This window comes from Anser brachyrhynchus (genome assembly GCF_964034855.1).
Source record: "Anser brachyrhynchus genome assembly, chromosome: 9".
NCBI classification, from domain to species: Eukaryota; Metazoa; Chordata; class Aves; order Anseriformes; family Anatidae; genus Anser; species Anser brachyrhynchus.
This window is the reverse complement of record NC_137703.1, coordinates 2,216,442-2,239,007: the sequence shown is the minus strand read 5'-3', so window position 1 is coordinate 2,239,007 and position 22,566 is coordinate 2,216,442. Positions and strand designations below refer to the sequence as shown.

Genomic DNA, 22,566 nt, shown 5'->3' with positions numbered 1-22,566 from the left:
CGCATCGTTCATTCATGCAAGGAGGAGATGCTATAACCCCTTCTAGGATTTTAATCCCATTTTAGGAGACCTAACGTGGCAGTGCAAAGCCTCATCAGTTGCAGCTATGCTTAAGCAAATAACCTGCGTATACGTTGCCCACTATTCTTTACCTTTATTACCGTGACAGCCTCCACGGAGCTGGAGCTGGTCGAGACAGCAACTGGTGTGCTGCAGGGAAGTGATTTTTCAAAGCGAGTTCCTTTACAAACGAAGAACACAAATCTGCAGCCAACCCCCTGGAAGAAACCCCCGCCATCCAGCACCCCGTAACCCACGAAGGTTTTCATCGCAAGTTACGGCTGGTCCAGCTTAATTTTGAGAGACACGTGATGAGATTGCAACCAGGCCGGCGTGGATTTGAGCATGCCAGGAAGGGGAAGGCAGGGGGAAAATCTGACATGACAGATCCATCTCCCGAACTCCCAGCGGAGGTTTCGTTTCCCCCAGAAAAAGTAAGCAGCTCTTTTTATAGCTCGTGAGCCTATTACTTCTAATGACAACAACAGATGACTGTTTTAAAACTGAAAAGAAAGATATTAATCCAATTTTCAGCTTTTCAGCATGTGGTTCTGTCTGCTAATTTCCACAAAAGAGAAGACGGATGAACTAGTTTAGGAATCAGGAGGTTGCTGTGCAAAAAACCACACGTCTATTACAGAAATGCCTTCTTACACTTCTCACATCTCGGAAAGTCTCATTTAGGCCAAGAACGATGTATTTGGTCCATAACCGAAGGCGATGCTTTTAGGAAAGGGTGCACCAGTATCTGTGACACCGCGCTGTGGCGGCACCTACCAATGGCCCCCACACCACCACCCTCACAGCCACCGCCTGTGCTTGTAGGACACGTCTATGGGGTTTCATGTATGGGGTTTGGTGCCAGGAAGCTTTGCCCTGCGACGTGGCGCACATGGGGACACACATCCCTGGTCAGGAGGGGGCCACTCGAAGCCTCTTGTTGAGGACCCAGAGAAGAGCAGCTGGAGCTACAGATTTCAGGTTCACAGAGGACCCTGCGCACCCACAGAAACATTATTTCCTCCCCTGTGATGAACTACAGACCGAGCAGTTTTGATGAGGGTCTTAATCTCTGCGTATATTGTAATTTCCACCACACGCTCTCCTGTTTGTCTTCAACGTGAGAAATAGCTTTTCCACGCTGATAATAATGAAACTACTCGCTCATTCTGATGCTTATAACTCTGCAAACGTGCTAAGAAGGCAGCAATGCACGTATTAATTTGCCAGCTGAGCTGTGCTCACTAGAGGCAGCAGACACAAGTTATGTCAGCCTCCACCCCTGCGCTACCTTCCTGTCCATTCCCAGCATCTCTTGATCATATAATATACTATTTTCTAATACAAGTAGAAAGTGGTTTATATTTAATATCCAGCAACTGCTCAGCCATAAAGATCATTACAACTTCAACAGGAAAGAAGTCCTCCGAAGGCAAATCCCTCCAGCAGGACAGCACCCGCATCAGCCCAACCAACATCCCCCAGACCTTACCTCCCAGCAGACAGGCACTGACAAACATTCACATTTTTCCGAGCAGATCTAACCGCAAGTTCCTTAAAGCTTTCTCAGCACTCTCAAGAAGTAAATCTGCATCATATTCATTTTAAGGATGGGCACAATTATGCTAAGAGAGATGCACAGGTCAATTAAATCGGGAAGAAGGTTAGCAAAAGGGCTGCCTGGGCTAACACGAACCCCGTGGTCCTTCTTGCATCCCAGCACTGACGGCATTTTAGAGTTGAGCTAAAAGCCACCAAACTGATCAGTTCGACTTAGCAGAGATTGCTTTTCTCCTCTCCTGTATCCAGCTCGCTGTATGCCATACATTTTGCTCTGGGTGGCAAATTCATCAAGGTAGGGGCCCCACTCTGATAAAAGTCACCGCCTGTATGAGGCTTCATATACACTGAGCACCTTGCTAAGTGATTCTTTTAAGCTCCTCCAAAAGATTTTTTATTTTTTAATGCCCCAGCATTTCACCCCAGCGTGACTGGAATGGCCGCACTGCGACTTCAGAAGGGGATGGCAGCAGAAATTCCTCTAACTTTTGTAGCACTACTGGGAACCACTGTAAAATGGTACCAAGCTAATTAGACAAGTAATAAAGATGCTCCCCTGGCAGTCTCACAGGTGAAATAATCTAATCTTCTACACCCTGCCTTCCTAGTTAATCACTTGATAAGAGTCATTAACACAATTGTTCAGTCTACTGTAGTCCCCTTATAAAGTGCATATAATTTACAATCCCATTAAAAAGATAGCCACAGAGAAGTCTCAGAGGCAAATTACAAAACTCCTCAGCTGTGTTTTTAGCACATTGGCTATAGCGAAATGAATCCTGAAAAAAGTCACTGAACATAGCAGGTTTCAGAGCAAGTATACCCATCGAAATCAACCCGATTTTCTGCAACTATGTTTAATTTATATTTACATTTAATATATTTATATTAATATATTTACATTTACATTTTTATTATATTAAATATAATTGCAGATTGTGGGGTTCTCTGGTCAGCAGCTGAGAAAACCACAGAGCCTTTTTTCTTCTCTGAATAGCTACACAGAACAAGTACCAAAAGAGGGCAAAAGGTATACAAACTTCTTTCATTTAAAAAGCTAGGATTTAGTTACTTCACTGCTTATGCTAAATTTCTCCTGCTACGAAGCATTCAAATTATATTCTGTCGTGGTGCAGGATGATTGCAAGTATTTGGAGTTTCAAAATAATGGAAAAGGTGAAAGCACCGGACCTTGTAAAAATATAATGAAACAAATGTTTACCTTTTTCTGTACGTAGACTTCCTAGTATCAGTCTCTAAAATCCAGCATGCAGAAGTACGAAACATCAGCTCCTTTTTGGAGACTGCTTTAACCCAGGTATCACACAAACATCGTGAAACATTGGCCACAACAGTTCCACGGTCCTGCCTGGGATCTGCAGGCAGCTCAGGTAAGGTTTTCATAGGCTACGAGAAAAAACACTGAGATCCTATTTGTTTTCAAAACAATTTAAGCATTTTGGAGATCAGAAAACCGGACTTCCAGAGTTTATAATTATTGAGTTTCCCCGTGTAAAAGGCCTCTCATCCTCATGTTTCCCCTCTTCCTCACCCTGCAGCAGCACATCACCTTCCCAAGGGCTCTCCATTGTTTTGCTTTTGTTTTGTCTTCCACAAACAAGAAACCAGCTGGGGAATTTCAGCCACCGCAAAAGCAGGCAGCAAGCGCCCCTAGTTTGAAACAGAAACCCCCTCGTATTTCTGCTCCAGCTTTAGGGAGGCGCACTAAAACTGCCAGGGCTTCCCAACAAACGACCTCGCGCTGCTTTTAGGAGGAAGCCCCAGGAGTTTGTGGCCCGCAGGAGGCTGTGCTTCCGAGATTTTAGGTGAAGGTGCGCATCAGTGAGTGCTGGATCACATAAGCAGCCTGCTGTGTGCGTTTGTCATCGTTTGGCTGTGACAATATGCAGCGATCTCCACTGAAGCACAAGAGGTGCTGGGGGGTCTGGCAGCTCAAGCCCTGACCCACAGCAATGGGCTCCACGTGGGAGCAGCTTGCACAAACTCCTGTCAAAATCTAGGCTTTTAAAAATTTGTTTCGAAAAGTTCAGCTATTCAGAGCCTACTTAAAATGAGCATTCCTCCAGCTCTTGGATTTGAGCGGTTTTGAGGCTGGGGGTGAGCCTGCTGATAGCCGTGCTTCCCAGGACAGAACTCCCCAAGTCCTAAGGTCGGAGGTTGGCTCCAGCACCTCTCCCTCTTCAGAGCTGTCTGATTTTAGGCAGGTGTCTGCAACTCTGAAAATACTTAATGATAAGTATGTGCAGGAGCCGCATTGGTAGCCTAGGGAGGAATAAAACACTCCCAAGCTCTGCATTGTTGGTGATACAACAGCCACCGCCGGCATAAAGGAGGGGGGATCTACAGCAGTTCCTGCTAGGTCCAGGGGTTGTTCCTGCCTGAGCTCCTGAGGAGTTAAATCTAATTCCTTGTATACTGCAGATATCTACGAAGATGTTTTAATTGAAGGCAGTTGCTTAGCAACTGCATCCCGTGTGCCGCAGCAATGCCTTTCACCTGGAGCAGATAAACATCAGGACGGCACTTTACAGATCTGATTAGGGGCAATGAAATAGCTGGCTAGCGTAAACTGCAAGTGCTTTTGCAGAAGTTATGCTTCTAACCCGATACCCATCAACAGGGAAAACCCAATGAAACTCATTCTCAGGTTAGAGGAGCTCCCTTCTCCTCCCGCCCAGCAAATGCTTCCCTCTGCTTCTCACAACTGGAGCTTATCGAGAGGGAGATAGCATTGGCAGGATTTTTCTTACTCGAAAGATTTTATTGCAGTTGAACACGTGATGTTAAAATACTAGAGTAGTTGCAACCATGCACAGATGTTTTTCTCAACAGGCCTATGATTCTTTGAAAAGCATCAAAAAAAGGCATTTTCTAGAACCAAGAGAAAAAGATTTCCTCATAACTTTCTTAACCGGACATTACTGTTTAAAGACTTGCACTGTACTAGCATTTACAAGCTGTTTAAGAGCCGGTTGTTGTGCTACTGCTGTGTCTCTAGCAAAAGGTATTAAGCCCTCGGATAGTTCACTTCCAACATCTTTGCACCATGATGTTAGGATAAATGTTAACATTTTATCTTACTTAGCTGTGTTCAGTGATTTACTATATCAGGGTCCAGTGCATGGTGACCAATTAACCCTTTGAGGCCCAGAAAAGGATCCACGTGCTTTTTCCCATCCACTGCAAGTCAGAAACATGTCCCAGCCATGATGAGAATGCCACGTCTCCTAATAGCACTCCAAAGTAGCGAGCCCAGGACATCCCTACCAGCTCAGCGGCAGTTTGAGCTATTTGCTGAAGTCCAGTTTCTGGAGGATGCTGCTGTAACGTAGGAAAGTTAAAGCACTGCATCCCTGTAGTGTCACAAGTTTCTTGTGGGGAGGTCGGAGGGGTGGTGTGACACCCTCATGCACGTAGACATTGTGATGTCTACATTAGCAAGGGGATGGAACAGGAGCAGATCTGCACAGCAAAGCCAAGGGTCTGATAAGCAGTCTGGGGTATTGATAATCCCATCCATGACAGCCGTGACAAATGTAATCTGTGCATTGCCAAATGTTCTGAGTCCACGTACAGTAAAGGAGAGCCATCAGGAAACTTGCTTCAAAGACACCCTCCTGATCCAAACTAAAATGCAAACATTGAGCTACCGGTGTCAATCTAATGTCTGTTTAGCCCTACGTAGGTCTATGGCATCGAGATGCAGAAGATTTGTAAAGTCAACATATTGCATTTGGAACAAAAATAATAAATACTTTTTTCTTGGTGGTAGCAGTTCAAAGTCAAAGCAGAACTATGGCATCGGTTATTATTATTTCCATTATAATAATTTCCATTGGTTATTATTATTATCCATTATTTCCAAGGTTTATTATCTCTTCAGTTATTACATTCCCTTGTTTCCTTGGCTCACCCTCCCACCAGATGCCTTATTTGCTGTGTGAAACCCTCAGTATTAACCACAATGCAGGTTCTTAATGTTTAATGCGTAGCTGATAGAATCCTGCAGCATCCAGCAGAGCCTTTGTATAAAGGGCACCCTATAAAAAACTTAAATGCAAACAAAAAAGCAGCATGTGAAACCATATGATAGAAGCTGGTCGCATTCAATCTCTGAAAGCAAAGAGCCACAGTTTATATGAATAATTCAAAAACAGCCTCAGACAAATGATCCCAGGTCTATGAGGAAATAGTAAAACCTCTGGAGTCTGCAGCTCTTTTTATTACAGCCTGGTTCATGCCGAATACTGTTTTCTCTGGGGTTATTTTTCACTCTTTTTTTTGTATAAACGAACAGTCAGATAGGATGTTCAGATAACATATACAGCAGACCCCAGAGAAATAGTTTAATTTTATATTCATTTCTGACTTGTAAATTATTCATTAACATGGATCATGCAATTGGGTAAAAATTAAAAATTGGCAAATTAGTTTTCATTTGTTTATGTTAATTATTTAGTGTTCTTCCTTTTTATTAGAAAAAAAACACCGTGAGATTAGTCTTGTTCTGACGATCTGTGTTTGCTCCCTAGACAACCCACAAATTAGCATTGCTATGGCTACTTTTATGTAATGTCTATAGAAATAGGATTCTACTGCCCAGATCCATTGCCGAGACATTGTGGCATATGCTGGGTTTCTAAATTGCAGATATGCCTTTGGATATTTTTCAGCTATGCTTTGGAAGATAGGCTGTTGGGTCTTTATCTACAGATGAAGTCAAGGATCGTTTCCATACCCATGCTAGAATTCAGCCGCTGCTCCCCAGCGTGCCGCTGTGCCCTTAACCTCCCGAGGAACTTCCAGCCCGCGGGACGTTTACCTCCAAATTAAGACACAGTCATTCCTCTTTGATGCTAGGTTTCAGAGACAGCGGATCTCCTCCATTTTAATATCCGCTGTTGGATTTAGCCACACGGAGAAAAACCTGAGCACTAAGTGTCACCACGTTACCCAGAGCAAGAACCCACACCGCACAGCAAGAACCGCTGTGGGCTTCCTAGGCAATGCTCACGAGTGGTATTCACGTATTCAGGACCGTTTATCCATTACAACTTTTAAATATTTGTTACATTTTTCTGCAAGCTCTCTCTCTTTGGGAAGCGAGGCCTGTGCCTCACCCTCCACACCAGAACAGCGGGACCAACGTTTTGCAGTTAGCTGTGGGGCTGGTGCTGCTCAGCTCCCACACCACCACTGCCTGGGCACCCGGGTTTATTCAGCCCAACTGCACTTGCTGCCAGCCCCAGATCCTGGGGAGGCGAACCAAACACACTCGCCAAGCAATTTTTCCACGATACGTCATTCACTTGCAATAAAACCAATATTCACCTGGTCCTAGTGTGTTTGGGTAGACATCAACCAGTGATGGCCCTTTCTGTGGGTGCCGAGGTTGTGTCCCCCATCACCACACGCTGGATACTGAGGAACATGTCCTTCATGGTCAGTCTTCAGCTATGCTGTTTGATTAGCTATACAGCCAATTTTTATACACAATAAGAGAAGAGAATCAAACAAAAATGTGCTAGATAGGCTGCCAAGGAAAGCAAGTAACCACAAACATAGCGCGATTCCGGTACCTAAAAGGTCATCTTAGGTTAGAAAAGAAATCCACAACATTCCCCCCCACATTCCTAGTTACTTTGGATGTAAAAATCAGTGCTATGGGCTGCATGACAGCTACAGAGGGCTGCAGATAATTAATGATATCATCAAATTAAGAAGAAAAATAATACATGGAAACCATAATCACGTTTGTAATGCCAGTCCCTCTTTTCCCAAATATTTAAAGCTGTTTACAAGATAGCGTCTCCTAAGGTGTTAAGATGAGAACAAAGAAAGAAAATCCCAAAGCCCAACACACCACAGAGAAAGTTATGTCAAAAAGAATTTCTGGCATTTAATTTGAACATGACACGTAAGGATATGGGTTAATTTTCTTTTTTTCCGAGTCTTTAACTCTGACATTGGTACAAGCACCACCTTAATCCAGTTACAGTGGGTTGATCCTCAAAGCAAACACCACCACTACAGCTTTTCAAAAGAAATGCCGCATGTTCCTTCCTCCAGCTGCGCTAGTGAGCCTGGGTTTGGAGAAATAAAGAGCAGCAAGGGCTACCCGAGTCCTTCCAGCAGCTGGTGCCACCCGAACGCGCGGGTGCCTGGGAGGAGGTGGCACCGTGCTGCAGGCACGGGGGCGCTGAGCAGCTGGGGAGGTTTGCTGGAGCTGGCGGCAGAATTGGCCCCTGCATTAAGAGTACTTACAAGACAGCAAGGCAGACTAATTTCATCCATTTATCTGCGTTCATTTTGCCGCATAATAAGTATTAATATAAATAGCCCTCCAAAATACACTGCAATTCTGAATTAAAATTTAGTTCATGGCAGAAAGCAGAAGCCCTTTTTTATTAAGCAGTTCATTAAAAGCACGTTTCCTCCCTTGACCTGTGCTTAACGCAAATACAGCACATTAAAGTCATCATCAGAAACAACGCCCAAGTGTGAGCTTAAACCAATGATTCATGCTCCACGTTACACAGAGAGGCACAGTGACCTTGCCTCGCCTCTCCGTGGGGCCCCAGGGCCCTGCCGGTTGGGTAGAAAAAAACAGGGCTGCTCACAAGTAAATCCTGAACTTCACGTTATGCCTATAGTGACAAATTGCAAGTCCTCCTCTGAACCTTAATAAAATGAAAAGAGAGGAAAGGAAAAGATTATACCCACGTATTTTCAAGCACAGTTTTGTAGACAGTGTATGTGCATTTGTATACGCAGAAATTCAGCGTATTGAAAAAACATATGGAAAACAACTGTTGAACAATCTTTTTTGTTGTTGTTGTTGTTTATTTAAAAAAAAAAAAGGAACATCACTGATATAACCACCACGCTGCCTATGTTCATGCACCTGTGCATCAGTCCAGCAACTCCTGAACCCCTTGGCCAAACACCGAATGAAGGACTTGCATATCAAGCAGCCAGGACACTTTGGCCATGAACTGAAGAGCCCACAAATGTCCCCCTGGCTGGAAACCAGCCCATCTCTGTTCACTTTGAAATAATGAAACTAATCAAGGTCCAAAGCACTTTTAATGGAAAAGAGGATTTCTCACATACGGCAAAAATAAACCCAAGAACATTTAAGGCCAGCACATGGTAAAGGTTGTAAAAGCAGATTGGAAAAAGAATTTTTCCTCCCCTCTCTTCTTTTGCAACATAATGAGGAAGGAGAACTTCCATCTAACTAGAAATATCTTCATACAAATTAAGTTTTGTGTTAATTTAGACTTTGCCACCAGGAAGCAGATGCATTCAGAAGACAGAAGTAATTTATGAACTCTAGCAGCCTTCATTGCAAAGTGAAAAAACATGGATTTAAATAGGTTCAAGCATTGTTCTGGCATCACATGGATTGCTTTCCCTTTGGACTTGTGTGAATACAGTAGCTTAAAGAAAATTAATGTGGACAGAGTGTGTTCATAAACAAGAATCCCAAATGCAGGTAACTTTTAAATAGAACTTCACCTTTAGAAAGACCAGCTATCAAGGTCTGCTCTCTAACACTATGGAAAAAGGAGGATTCCAAGCTACTTACTCTGTGTTTCTCAGATCAGATCTTTGAAAAACAAAACAAAACCAAAAAAAAAATCTATTAATTTGAATAACAATTTACCCCTACTATAAGTAGGGCTTGGCAGTGTTAGCAGAAACCCTTCGCTTCTTTTAGCTGGCATAACTGGTACTGTATAAGGACAAGATACAAATAACTAGCATCAGAATTCTGTAGAAGTTATTTACATATTTGGGCCCCAAACTGAAATTATAATAACCAACACTAATTCCCAAAATGAATTCACAGTTTCTTGTAACTCTAGAAACTGGGTTGTCATGGTGAATATTTATGAGGTTGATAAATCTGAACAACCTTATGGGATGTGTTCTCATTCAGATGCGTATGATGCGCAATAGGAATTTCTGATTTTTCATACAAAAGGGTCTGTTAAAAAGGAAGGTTTCCGTAGCCCATCAGTTCCTGCACAGCTCCACATCCTCTATGTGCCCACAAAAACAATTTGCAATGGTTTAAGGTATTCTTTTCTGGGACTTGCTGCCTCTTTTAGAGGTCAGATTTCCAGGAGGGCAGAAGATGAAGGGCCACAGGTAGCCTCTACTTCTGCTAAGCTGGCTAATGCAACGGGGCAGCTCAAAGGCCACGCCACGTTAGGCCTCCACTAAACCAAACATAGAGCTCTCAGACACCGAGGAGACCTTTTTGCCACTTGGGAATGTTTTATACACAACATTTGCTCTCTTCAGCTCTCTGCACTGTCTCTGAGGCTTAAACAGCTCCTCCGTAATCTACCATTTTAAACATTTGCTTAATGAAAGAAACTGAAGCCAGGCATTGAGTACGGCTCCTGGGTGATGTGCACTGCCACCTCCCTGCTCTTTGGCTTTCAGTGCTGTGAGAACAAGATACTCAAAATGGTTCTTTGAATTCTTCTGTTGAAGTCACCCAAGATGAAAATCCTGCTGGGCAGCAGTTATGGATTGTCCCCTTTCAGCTGTGCTGAATTCCACCCACGGAAGCTCTGCAAAGACCCCGTGCATTAAGCTGAGTACTTCTGCTACTGCCCAGCTTCTTGCTTTTTGCTTTTGCTGGAGCAGAATGTGCACTTCGGGGGAACTTGAAAATATTCACATGCAGTTGCATACCTCCCAACAGCTAAATTCACTAATTGGAATGAGTACCATCAGAGGTGATGGTTGCGTGTACCATGGCTTGTGAACGTGAAGAACCTTGGCTTCAAGAGTTTGGTTGACTTTCCTTTGCTTCTACACATCCTGAGACAGCAACACTGCACTGAAGGGTGTTTTACAAGTGGAGCTTCCCCAGCACACTAGCGTAACTCCGAACACTGGTTCCTTGTTTTCAAATGGGAATTTTAATAATTTATCATTTGGATTACCAGAGCTGCCTTATCTCCACTTCCCTATTAATAAGTCTTAATGCTGAGCAAACTGACACCACACAAATCATCCAAACAATTTCATTCTTTATATTTACAGTTATAATTGCTAACAGGGAAACCTCGTTCTCTGAATGCTCCGTTGACTGATTTCATTTATTTAAAGTAACACCTTCACACGGGCCCAGAATGTCTCACCTCCAAAAACCTGAACCTTACTCGCTGCCCAGAAAGAGTCAGGCTCTGAGCTATGGAAGTAGCTGACTCCTTTTTGGGATTTCTGGGGAAAGTGTGACTGGCACGCATATGGTTATCTTTAGTCAAAATTGAATCTTTTTTAATTTGGAGGAAGATGAATGTATTCACGATGGGATCATGTTTGCTGCCTTCCTCTAAAGTGTTTCTGGTTCTGCCCTGTCCTGTTGGGACACAGGGGCACCACTGCATACATCAACATCACGGCATCATGTTTTCTCCTCTGTTATTTTCCTAATAATTACTAGTATCAGCTTTGCCTTTCTTGCTCCTCCCAAGCATTGAGTTAACATTTCAGAGAGCTATCTATTGCAACTCTAGTGTCTTTTCACTAATCATTTTATACACTAATCTTAGTGCTAAACATTTCACATGTGAAGTAGATTTTCCCCCAAGGTATGCATCAATCTACATTCTCCATAACAGACTTTGTCTGCAAATGTAATGCCCAGCCAGTCAGGTTCACAGGCTCATTTGGCTGCTCCTCGTAATCAAACACATTTACTAACCTGAACAACACAGCACCCTTGGGAACCTTTGTCACCTCTTTTTTTCCAAAAGTCATGGAAAGATGTTAAAAGTTGAGGTAAAATAGGTGGTGCATTGACAGGTGATAAGGCAGTAAATAAATTTTCAGATAACAGCAACTTATTTTTCAAAGCTCAGTGTCACTGTATCATCCAATGCTGAAACTTCAAAGTGGTAATTAGGCCTACTTATTGACCTAATCTTGAAGTAAAAGCCCATTTCTCAGGACAGACTTGCAGAGAAATTAGATTCTAATTAGACATGTACATTTTTATGAAAGAGGTTCAAAGGAAAGAAGAATATCTAGTTTGTCACCTAGTACCATTTAATACGCTGATACTTCCTAATTGCAGGTTTACAACTAGATAATCATGCTTATTTTAATTCAGAACTCCAAAGGGAGATAGGCTAGCTTGCTTCATTATTCATCATTCATCGATCTGAGCAGAGGTATCTGTTCCACTCAGCATTTAAGAGAAATGTTTGAAGAATAACAGAAATGTAGACTTCAAACACCTGGGGAAAAGCATTCTTAATCATTTGGACCTTAAATAGTAAGCATATTCCTGGTTAAAAAACAACACAAACCCCACAACTCTCCATTTTTAAAAGGAGAATGAATTTGATTTTGCCTATGAAAATGGAAATTTTGTGCAGTCGGAAGATGAGAGGTATGCAGAGCAAACGGAAAGGAAAGCTACACTTGAGATCCCGGTATCATAACTCAAGATTCAAGACCAGGCTAAACACGATAGGAAAACGCATCCTGTCATTCATCACCAAATCAATATCAACCTGGTTGATCCACTACCACAATACATTTTTACTAGTATTATCACATCATCTTGCAGGGTTATTTTCCCCCCTCAGAGAGAGAACGAGCCTGATAAGAAACATCCTGTTACCGTCTTTCAGTTTTTGGATTTTATGCCCAAACATAACACACATTTGCACAACATCTGTGCATGTGTTTGTACTGTACATCCAGACCTGCACATAGCTCTGTAAGTGCAAGCCAAAATTCTTACTGAAAAGCCCTTGTTCTAGCCTGAATCCCCTCCCCTCCCCCCCCAAATTATTATTCTTCACATCGCAATAAACTGTTCTAGAAACTTAAAATCTTGTCTAAGGATTTTCATTTTTCCTGCAGTCCTAACATCGGAAAACAGACTTGTACCTACAGAACAGCCCCAAAAGAAGCTAAAAACCAATATTTAAAAACAAGTTTTGAGCTTCATCTTGCAGTTTGCTTGAGGCAGGAGTTGAAGTGCACTTGGAAGTTGTTGATATCTTGCAGTGCAATTCTTCATTTTGGTGTTGATATTTTATCCTGACTTAGAGCAAAAACGATTTTTTTTGTTTTGACTTCTAATATCCTGTTTTGCTTCAGTGCTTACTGAGAAACATGTACTGATAATATTGCAATATTTTGCCTGTCCCCAGAGAAATGGAGCCCAAGCTCTGTGGGATGAGCGGCTGCAGAGGTCTCCGCATGGTGCAGCCGGAGGGGGGGCAGCAAGAAGCACCGTGGGTCTGCAGGAGGGCTTGGGGGAAAAGGGAGGCACGGAGAGAAAACCTCGGAGCACAACAGGGACAGGCTGAGTCTAGACATGAGCCAGCTCAACTGCTCGGTCATGTTGGAGCATAAATCACACCCAAAAAGGGGCTACAGATCTTGTCAGCCTCTGGCCTCAGAGAAACAAATCCACAGGCCACGTGGAAGCACACAGACATTCTTCCCCTGCAGATGTCTTTCTTTCATACATTCCTACATGTCACCCTGGACGAGAGTATTGGGGTTTTAATAATCTAAGACCCTGCGCTGCTAAGTCAGGGTCATGGTACGCAGTTTACGCCATGTCAAACTGCAACGTGCTATAATGCACCATTTGTCAATGCACGTTTGGAAACAATATCGAAATAGAGCAGTGGCTCGAGAAGGACTGCTATTTGTGCTGCAATTATTTTTCTAGCTATGTAGGTGTAGAGTACTAAGAAGATTCCAGCAAATCTTTTAACACATCTTGTATAAATCAGCATGCTTAGCAGATTAGCCAGCACCAAGTGTGTGTGCATGTGCGTAAGCAATAATAAAAATCAACTCTTCTGTGGCCTTCTTGAAGTAAATCCACCCATCCAGACCTCATTTCAGGTGAGAGCAGCAGGGAGAGGAGGGGGGTGGAAATAAACCCTCCAGCACAAAGCAAGTCTTTAGGCCACCATTTGGCTGGCGTAAGGGTTAGCACCCCTGCAGTGCTGAAATGCAGCTTGGGGCCTGAAAAGCACCTACTGGAAAGCAGCAGGTGATGGAGCTGTAGATATTTATGGCTTTAGACAATGTCAATCTGATAGAGCCACAGGGGTTTTGTTCGTTTTGCTCTGCTTGATTAAAAAGAGAAAAAAAAAAAATCACTTGGCTTTCTGTTGCACATTGTATGAAGATTTTTTTTTCCATTTCAGCTCAGTTTCCAGTATAAAAAAAAAAAAAAGGAAGAAAGACTCACAACAGCAAGACACTGAATCCTTTCTCCAAAGCCCTGATTCACCATGGGGCTCCAGTAACTCCAGCCACCCAACCCATTCCCCAGCACCCAGAGTTGGTGCAAGGCTTCCTGCAGCAGCCCAGCTCCTTTTGGACTTTTCTGTCAACGTTTTTTTTTGTTTGTTTGTTTGTTTGTTTTTTTGGGTAGGATTCACTGAGATTTTGAAATGACAGGGCCAGAGGCACTGAGAATTGACTGGATTTAAGAAAACTCCAGAACAACTTGTTTAACATCACCCTAGTCCTGGTATTAGCATTTGGCAGATTCCTTTAAGCGTACAGATCCCTAAGCCTTGGCCACACATTATTTCATACCAACATTTAATTGTTCACATGTTTTCAAGTAATACAAAAACATGTACTGATGTTTAATGGGATGCTGAAATAGGATTGTCTTCATAGCAACTTTGTTCTGACTTTGCAGACTTGCCACTCCAAAGAACTAGAGTGAGGATAAGCAGATCACAATCACAGGAGGCAGACTAAAACGGACCTTCTCTTCAGAAGTCCCTAGGTCCCCTAACCCCGCTCCTCAGCTTCCAGGAGTTTTATCTATCTTTGCTTGGGCTGACCCAGAGCTGGCAGGAACGCTCCTTCAGCATCTCATTAAATTTCTGCAGCTGCTCCATCCTCAGGAAAAGCTCTTCCTCCTCAAGGTCTTTCTACCCCAACAAACACGCAGCACGGAGCCTCAATGTTACATTTCTACACAAGTGCATCAACCAAGCCTGCCTTGGGGCCCACTCGTGCCTCTGCCCTAGCCAGCAGTTGCAATGCCAGCAGAGCTACAAAAGCCTGCCTTTGTGGGAGTCCCCTGTACGATGAGATTATAACTGCTTCAAGTTTTTAAGCAGGTGAAAGCTTTCCCTGAGAGATAAAACGGCACTTGCTGCTGCTTGGCCAAGAACCTACTAGCAAATAATCCCAGCTGAGACATACCAGGGAACTTCGGTTCTGCAGGCACAGAGCAAAAAGCCTGTCCTTCAGGCCTGCTGGCTTCCTGCAGCATCCCGTCTTGGTCCACCGAATTTACTTACTGTGGAATCCAAAGGTGACCTCAGGACCTGCAGTACCTTCAGCTAATTCAGCCAGACACAATATTATCTTGATTTAATTAGTTGATTCTGCACTCCTTATTTGAGACTTGTGGCTGCATTTTTGCAGCTGGAATGTACATAACGGCCCTTCTCATACTTTCAGTTTTCTAAAAACATGCACTCCTAGGAAGCTTTGGAACGCAGATTAAGCAGGACAGGAAATTAATACCCCATCTCTCAAACATCACAAAATCAGATTAAAAGAAGAAAAAAAAAAAAAAAGGAAAGAAAATCAAATCACGGTATTAACAAACAAAAAACTTCACATATTAAGCAGCCCCAGATGGCATCAGCTAGGAAAGGTAAGAGCAGCCCATCCATTTTAACACTGGAATCTATCACCATTTCAGGGAAGTGAATTGGCACCTAAGCCATAGGTCCATTAGGGCCCCAAGGTAAAGGGCAAGGGAGCTGTTCTGAGCCTAAAACTGCCCTGGGTAACTCTCAGGCACCTACTGGAGCTGCTGGTGGGCATCCAGGCCTTCGTCATCCTTCCGTAGGCCCCACCACCGCTCCAAGCAACGTTTCCCTCATGGCAAGCAGAAGACCACAGCGAACGTGCCTTCTGAGAAACAGCCAGGGCAAAGACAAAAAGAAACATGCCTCAATTCAATATATTCTTGTAAATACTTTCCATCTCTTTCACTAAGTGATGAGCATCAGCAGAAAGACACCTGAGCATCATTAGCACATCAGGCAGGCAGGACACGTAGTCTCCATTTCCACTAATGAGCCTATTAATTTGTACTCTAAAAGAAGCCTGGCTGGTCAATGAGAAGAAGAGAGACTGGAGTCTTTGATGCGGCGTGCAAAGCCAGATAGTCCAGGGGACATTCATAAGGGTTTGCTTTGAGACACTCTGTGCAGCTGGGACTGCCATTTCACTCTGCTGTGAAAGATGCAATACAGCTGCAGCTTGCACACTGCGATAACGGTAATTTCAGGTTTTGGATGGCTTCAAAAAAACAAAAAAAAGCCAACAAAAACAACCCTACAAACCACCAAAAATACCACCTCACTTCTCTTCTCTTACTGAAAAACCCCAGGGACCGTATCAACAGTGTTAGCTATATTAGAAAATACCAGCGTCACCTTGCTCCAGAGCCACCCTTTCTCCAAACTAAACAAATGTGTTAAAATATTTCTTCCAGGTGAAAGAAAAGCCAGATACTTCCTGCCAACATGGAAATCTGTTTGCTCAATTTCCAGTACCACTGCACAGGTCTCTGCCAGGTAGGACATGGCAGCCTCCGCTTTGGGTTCCCAGTAGCAGAACCGCATGACTGAACTTAAGCCAGGCAGAGCACAGCAAGAAACTTTGCTTTTAAATGCCCGCACCTTTCCCCCAGCTAAGTGACAGAAAGGACAAAAAATCAATTCACCAGAAGTTTGAAATTTCCTGTCATCAGAAAGCAAGATAGAGCCCTTCAGTTCACACATGAAAGAACCCGCCTGATTATATATCTTCTTTTCAAGGTGCTTTTATACTGCCTCCAATTTTTGAAGTTAGCCTATTACACCAAAGATCTTTCACAGCTGAACCTACAAGTGAAACGTCCCATTTGCACCAGGTTTAATGCTACGAGGATGTAAGAAATACCACTATCATAACAAAGAACCACTGCCAAGCTACAATAAGGTCACAGAAGTGAACTTTATTGACTCAAAAGCTGCAGAAAAGTTCAAACGGTCAGGAGGAGTCGCATCCCTCCAGATTCAGTCTGGGGACGTGTGCGTATGGTGGGGTGAGGGTGGAAGCTATAGCGAAATGTTATATAAATGTTAAGTTGAAGATGCTGCCTTAATGCTACGGTTATCTCTCTGGAAACTGCGGTATTAACAGGATATATCTGTCAAAACTGGGAGATTCAGGTTTTAAAAAAAGCAAATGTTGGCACTGGGTGTTCATCTGCTCCATTTATCGTGGATTGTTGAAAGCGGTAAAGGTCAAATCACTACTTCTGCAGAAAACTCCTTACAAGTGGATAAACTTTGGCGATGGGAAAGAAAGGTCAGATCAATAATGCCATGTAATCTCTCAGAGCCAGCCAATGCTCACCATCTGAAAGGCTGCAAAGATTGCTTCGTTGCTGGGACAGTTCTGAACACACAAGGGTACTGGAGGCGGAAAGGAAGCCATCCCTTCCACAACCCCTGCTGAGCTCTTGGGGTGAAAGGGATACGCACCAGGTGAATTTGAAACATGTAGTTCTCCATCACACCCTTTGGTAAAGCATTACAGGCAACCACAAACCAGAAGCCCTAAGGCTAGGACTTAAGGAGAGCTGTATCAAACGGCTCTCAGAGGTAAAGGTTTTCCCTGGATTTTAGAGCACTCGCTTGGTAGGCAATCCACGTTTCTAGGCAGAGGGAGCTTACACCCAAGATGCAAAAGCACCACGACCCCAAAGCCGCACAATCCCAACCCAAGCAACTTCAGCCAAGCCCCGCGCCTGAGCCTCGCTGGCACCCTCTGGGGCTGGGAAGGTGAAGGGGAGATGCTCCCACCCCGACCCCTCCCGAGGAGCCAGGAACAGCCCCAGAGCCAGCCCGATGCTCTGATGCTCCCTTACGAGGGGGCTCGTGGCCTCCTACGGGGTAAATAAAAATTGCCGTCCTCATCTATGAGCAGAGCCGAGCCCTTCTCTGCCCCAAAAAGGCCAGCCACAATGGAGAAGAGGAGATTTACTTAGTAGTGAAATTACATTTTAAGTGTGAAGTACCGAAAGGAAGCCTGGCTCTCATCAGTTAAGGTTCCTGTCCAGATCAGTATGGATTCCTTATGATTTATTGCTTTCAGGGCAGAATACAAGGGGCTATACAAATATTTGAATTTGTGTTATAAACATTACATCCAGAATAATGTTGGGTGCTTAGAGGAAAATGAAGGAATTTTTCAAGGAGCTTCTCTTGCCTACTTGAGAAATCTAACGCTTAAAAAAATAAAAAGAAGAGGTTTCTCTCGGATCATATGTTCCAGACTCTAGTCCCCATACTGCAGGATAACATGAACTATTGCTTGTTACAGTGCTACGCGGTGCTGAGAAACACTTGTGCTTCAGCAGAAGAACTGACCACTGGGAAAGAGCTACCAGGGGAAGGAAGTGCGTTGTTACAAGCACAGAGAACTTAATTATCACTAAATTTAGCACAGAGGCAGTAAAACCTATTGAGAGAGTAAATGGATTTCTATTTAAATCTTATGTTTTCCCTTTCTAATTTCACCAGACAGAGAAGCAGTGCGATATATTTAATCAATACTTATTGTATCTACGGTAGAGCCATCACTTTCCTTGCCATCATAATTCGGCTGGCGCACATTTTCAGAACCTGAGCGTTGGTAGCACAGGCGCCGTGAGACACCCTGGAGTGACAGCCCTGCCCACGGTGCAGATGGAGGAGCTTTCTGCTGGCCCTGATTCTTCCCACGGGTAGAACGAGCTTTTCTACCTTTACATTTAAATAGAAGGACCTGGTGGGATAAGGTTGGAAAACACATTTATAAATCCAGCCAAGCACCTTTAAGACCCTCGCCCGTCTAGGATCCAGACGCTGACCCAGCTGGAAGAACAGGCTGCTGGGTCTTACACCAAGGCACCAAGTAAACCGTTCATAGCAGTTCTGTAAAGTGGATTTGTAAGGACACAAAGCAATGCTGATTGTTTATTTTCACCTCCTATTTGGCAGAGCACACAGAAATCCCCCTGCCCAGCCCAGCACTGGAGAACACAACCCCCTTTTAAGAAGCCACTGGTAGGAAGGTACCAAAGCTCAGTGAGGTGGCTTCCAGTTAGAGAGGACGCACCGCATCCATCCGTATGGCTCTGGGCACTGGTTATCCGTACAGCTCGTGTTATTTTCGCCTTGTTTTCTACTTGCATTCACCTCCAGCAGCTGCGATAGGGGTGTCTGGGTGAGCCCATCCCGGTGGGGAGCGCAGAGCCGTGAGCTGGGCGGCGCGCCCTGCGAGGGGGACGCGCTGCAGCACCCCTCCCAGCCGGGCTCTCCCATGGGAGCTCGGGCGCAGGCACAACCAGCATCCTTCTGGGGCTGCCTGCAAGGACTACAGACCTCCCTGCGTGGAGTTGTTGGGATGGGATAGGATCCAGTAGAAAACGCCCCACCGTAAGCACAAAACGCACGGTGGCGAGAGATTAGCCTCTTCAAAGGATCAGAGAAGCTGAACCAGGGAATCCGAGCCTGCACTGTCAGCCAGGCCGCCTCCCCGCAAGACCGATTTATCCCTCCAGTCCTTCCCTGTCCAGGCTCTGGAGGAGCCGGGAGTGACTCTCAGCGTGCGGCACGGGGCGACGCGTGCCCTCTCTTGTTATCCCCGCCACCGCCGCTCTGCTGACACGCTCTTCAAAGCCCGCCGCGCAGAGCTGGCCTCAGAAGACAGACCCAACTTTGCCAGTCCATTAGCTCGGCAACATATAAGCTAATCCTCAAAGAAGCGAGCGTAGGCTGCGAAGAGCGAGCCTGCTAAAGCTCCGAGCTGCTGCGGCCCTCCTCCAAGCTTTGAAGCCCTCGATTTAACCAGCACCGCTGCCTGAAAAGTGCTGCTGCTGCTCCTCCGCCGTCCAGCAGCCGCTCGCCGCAGCTGTTAACACAGACTTGGCAGCCCAAGGTAAAAGCTCGGTGTCTCACAAATATCGCTGACCCATTTCATTAAAAAGCAGTTTGATAAACAGCAGTGGAACGAAGCAAAGCACTCAGTGCTGCCCTGCAAGTTTGAGAACGGTAAGCAAAAAATAGCGCTGGGAAGCATTTATCCCTTCATCTTACAAATAATTAGAAATACATGAGATTGCGTTACGCTTTTTAAATAGGCTGTAGTAATGGCTTGTGGGAATACAATCCAATGACAATAGTTTATCATGGTAAAGTCAGCTCTGTAGGGTTACAGTATGCCAAGTCTAAATGGGAACCATTTGTTTCCCTTCTGCATTGCAGCAGAAGCTGGCGCACTTTTTATGGGAGCATCGCTGACAGCCTCCAACTGTTATTTTTTTAAATTAAACGCCGTGCCTACCGAGCTAACAGGAGCGCAGCCACTGAGGATCCTCTGTAAGTTCCTGTAACCGCGCACACCGCACTTTGTAGTAGCAGATAATAAAATTTGACAAAGCATTCTGTAATTACTGCTCTGCTTTACGGAATATTACTAATACGCGTGCTGTGCTGCTCTTGTAATGAATGACATGTCACCGAGAGCCTGCTGCTTCTTTACACTGAAGTCACACAGAAGTAGCCCAGTTGAAACATGTTAGTGGGTTTGCTGAAAGAACAAGAGGCTTTGCTATTTGCGCCTATGTTAAGAACAAAAACTCTCCCTCACCAGGCGCCCTTACAAGTCCTTATTCCCCTGCTAGCACTGATTTCTGTAACATGCTCTGCATGTTACAGACCTGGGACCATGCTCTTACCCTGGGACCTCTTGGGAGCAGAAGATAAGGCAATAACTGCTTACAAAGGGATGTATTGCTCAGAAAACATATTACATATGGCATTAGGAGCTCTTGTGACTGGATTCTTCTTCTCACCCAAAGCATCTGCTCTCACTTTCCAGATACCAGGAAGGCTGATGTGCCTGGGAGACAACAAATACTGCAGCTTTCCACCCCTGTAATTTTATTTTTTTTTTTTCTTTTTCTTCCTTCAGGAATTGTTATGCATAGAATGCATCCTCAGAACCCATCCTCAGCCCCGTGCCCTCCCCAAAAAATTTTTAAGCCAGCCCTTGTTGCCCCAGCTCCGCAGTCAGACCTCCTGGTGCTGACCAGCCCCGTGCACCCGCAGCCCCAGCTACACCAGCTTGGCCCTGCTGCTTCTTTGCATGCTAACCAGCATCGCTCTGGTCCTGATAACAAGGAGGTCTTCAAACTACAAAGTAGGTTTAAACAATCGCTTCAGTCCCACTAAATTAAACAGGCTATTACAGAAGAATAGCTTTACCACTGGACTGTAGCAGGTGAATAAATTTTCCCGGAGCGGGCTGGTTTTGTTCCATCAAACCCTCTCCCTTTCCAATGATACTCCATCCCTCGCATTGCCCCGACAGATTTTTGTATGCATAACTTTTTCCAGATGGCAGATTCGGTGCAGACAGTAATTTACATAATTTAAATCTGCTTACTAGCATAAATTACATGACAACACACCGCAGGTTTTCCTTCCAGCTCCCCCTGCCGCTCTCCCCGAGGTCTCGGCGGTGCCCGGGTGCGGGGATGGATCGCAGGTGGCCTCGGGGAGCACACGGCGCAGCTCCGCAGGCGGAGGAGCTGAGTCAGAAGGAGATCTCTTGGTGGCCATAATTCATATCTGAACGCGCTCCAAGCAGCCACGTTAGGTGTTAAAGTGAACTCCATTAGCAGACATAGCTGCACGGCTGCTTGGGTGCAAGAAGGTCAAGGGAATCCTCTGGTTACACAGTTGGATTTTCTCCCGAGCAAAGATACAAAGTAGGTAATGTTCCAAGCAGGCTGAAAAAAATATGCTTTAATACCGGTTATCTTCTTCCTTTCTATCCCTACGCAAAATGTAATTAATTCTTTATTATTTAAACAGGTTTACCATTTAGAGCTCTGTTTATTGGCTTTCAAGAAAATGCAATATACCTCCCTGAAAATATTTTGTCATTGAAACTATTGAAACCTATCTGTGTAAGGTTTTGAATAGCACTCTGGTCTTTATTTGGAAAATCATGCTCCTGCAGCTCCAAATAAACTAAGAAAAATCTCAGAGAGCCATTAGGATCTTCAGGAGGTCAGACTCCCACTGCAGATGGGGTTTGAAAGGAGATCTGCTCAGACTTGTGCAATGCACACATGGGCACGGGTGTGAAAACGTCCCTGTGACTGGCAAGTCAAAACTCACAATGGTTTAGGTGCATACTAAGTAAAAACAGAGCCATGTTTTGTCGAACACTAAGGGCGACTGGCTGCAAGAAAGCCCAATTGCTCACTCTGCAAGAAATCATGGACAAATCTAATCCAATTATTCCCGCTGAGCCTAAAATGAGGAAAAAGGAAGTGCTAAACACATGATTCAAGACTTTTAGTAGGACAACTTAAGCTGCACAAAAGTGACGTTAAAGCACTGTAGAGCAAAGTGGCGACGCTCTCACATGGGTCTGCTTTTCTGAGCCCAGGGGCAGGAGAAGTAGGAACCACTTCCCCACAGCAGAGGCAGGTCTATTTGGAAGGAATTAAAAATATCCAGAGATATTTGTAATTAACTAGGAGAGATGTGACTTGCACACCTCCCTGGAAAGCTGGGATGAGCGGAAAGTTCTCAGACCTTATACATATAGCACAAAGCTGATGTCAGGCTAAATGTCGGAATTAACAGTTATTGAAATTAAATGCCTGAATCGAAGTAGCCTAACCCAAACACTCAGCCCCCTCACACATTCCTGAATTTTTGTTTAAAAAAAGCCAAAAACCTACACTACAGAACCCAGTTCTTCCTCCCCACCCTATTTCGTAGGATGGAGTCATTGAAAATAGGAATATTCCACAAAAAAGCTTTTATTTCA

General features: G+C 44.4%; 1 long non-coding RNA gene across 2 annotated transcripts in view; it reads right to left on the bottom strand.

Annotated features, from left to right (window-relative positions):
• Positions 1 to 22,566, bottom strand: part of LOC308199580 — a 41,288-nt gene that overhangs the window by 7,280 nt on the left and 11,442 nt on the right. For both annotated transcript variants that reach the window (XR_013954715.1, XR_013954716.1), the window contains exon 2: positions 2,843 to 3,027. This is a non-coding gene — a long non-coding RNA (uncharacterized lncRNA). The remainder of the gene's footprint in view (positions 1 to 2,842; positions 3,028 to 22,566) is intronic.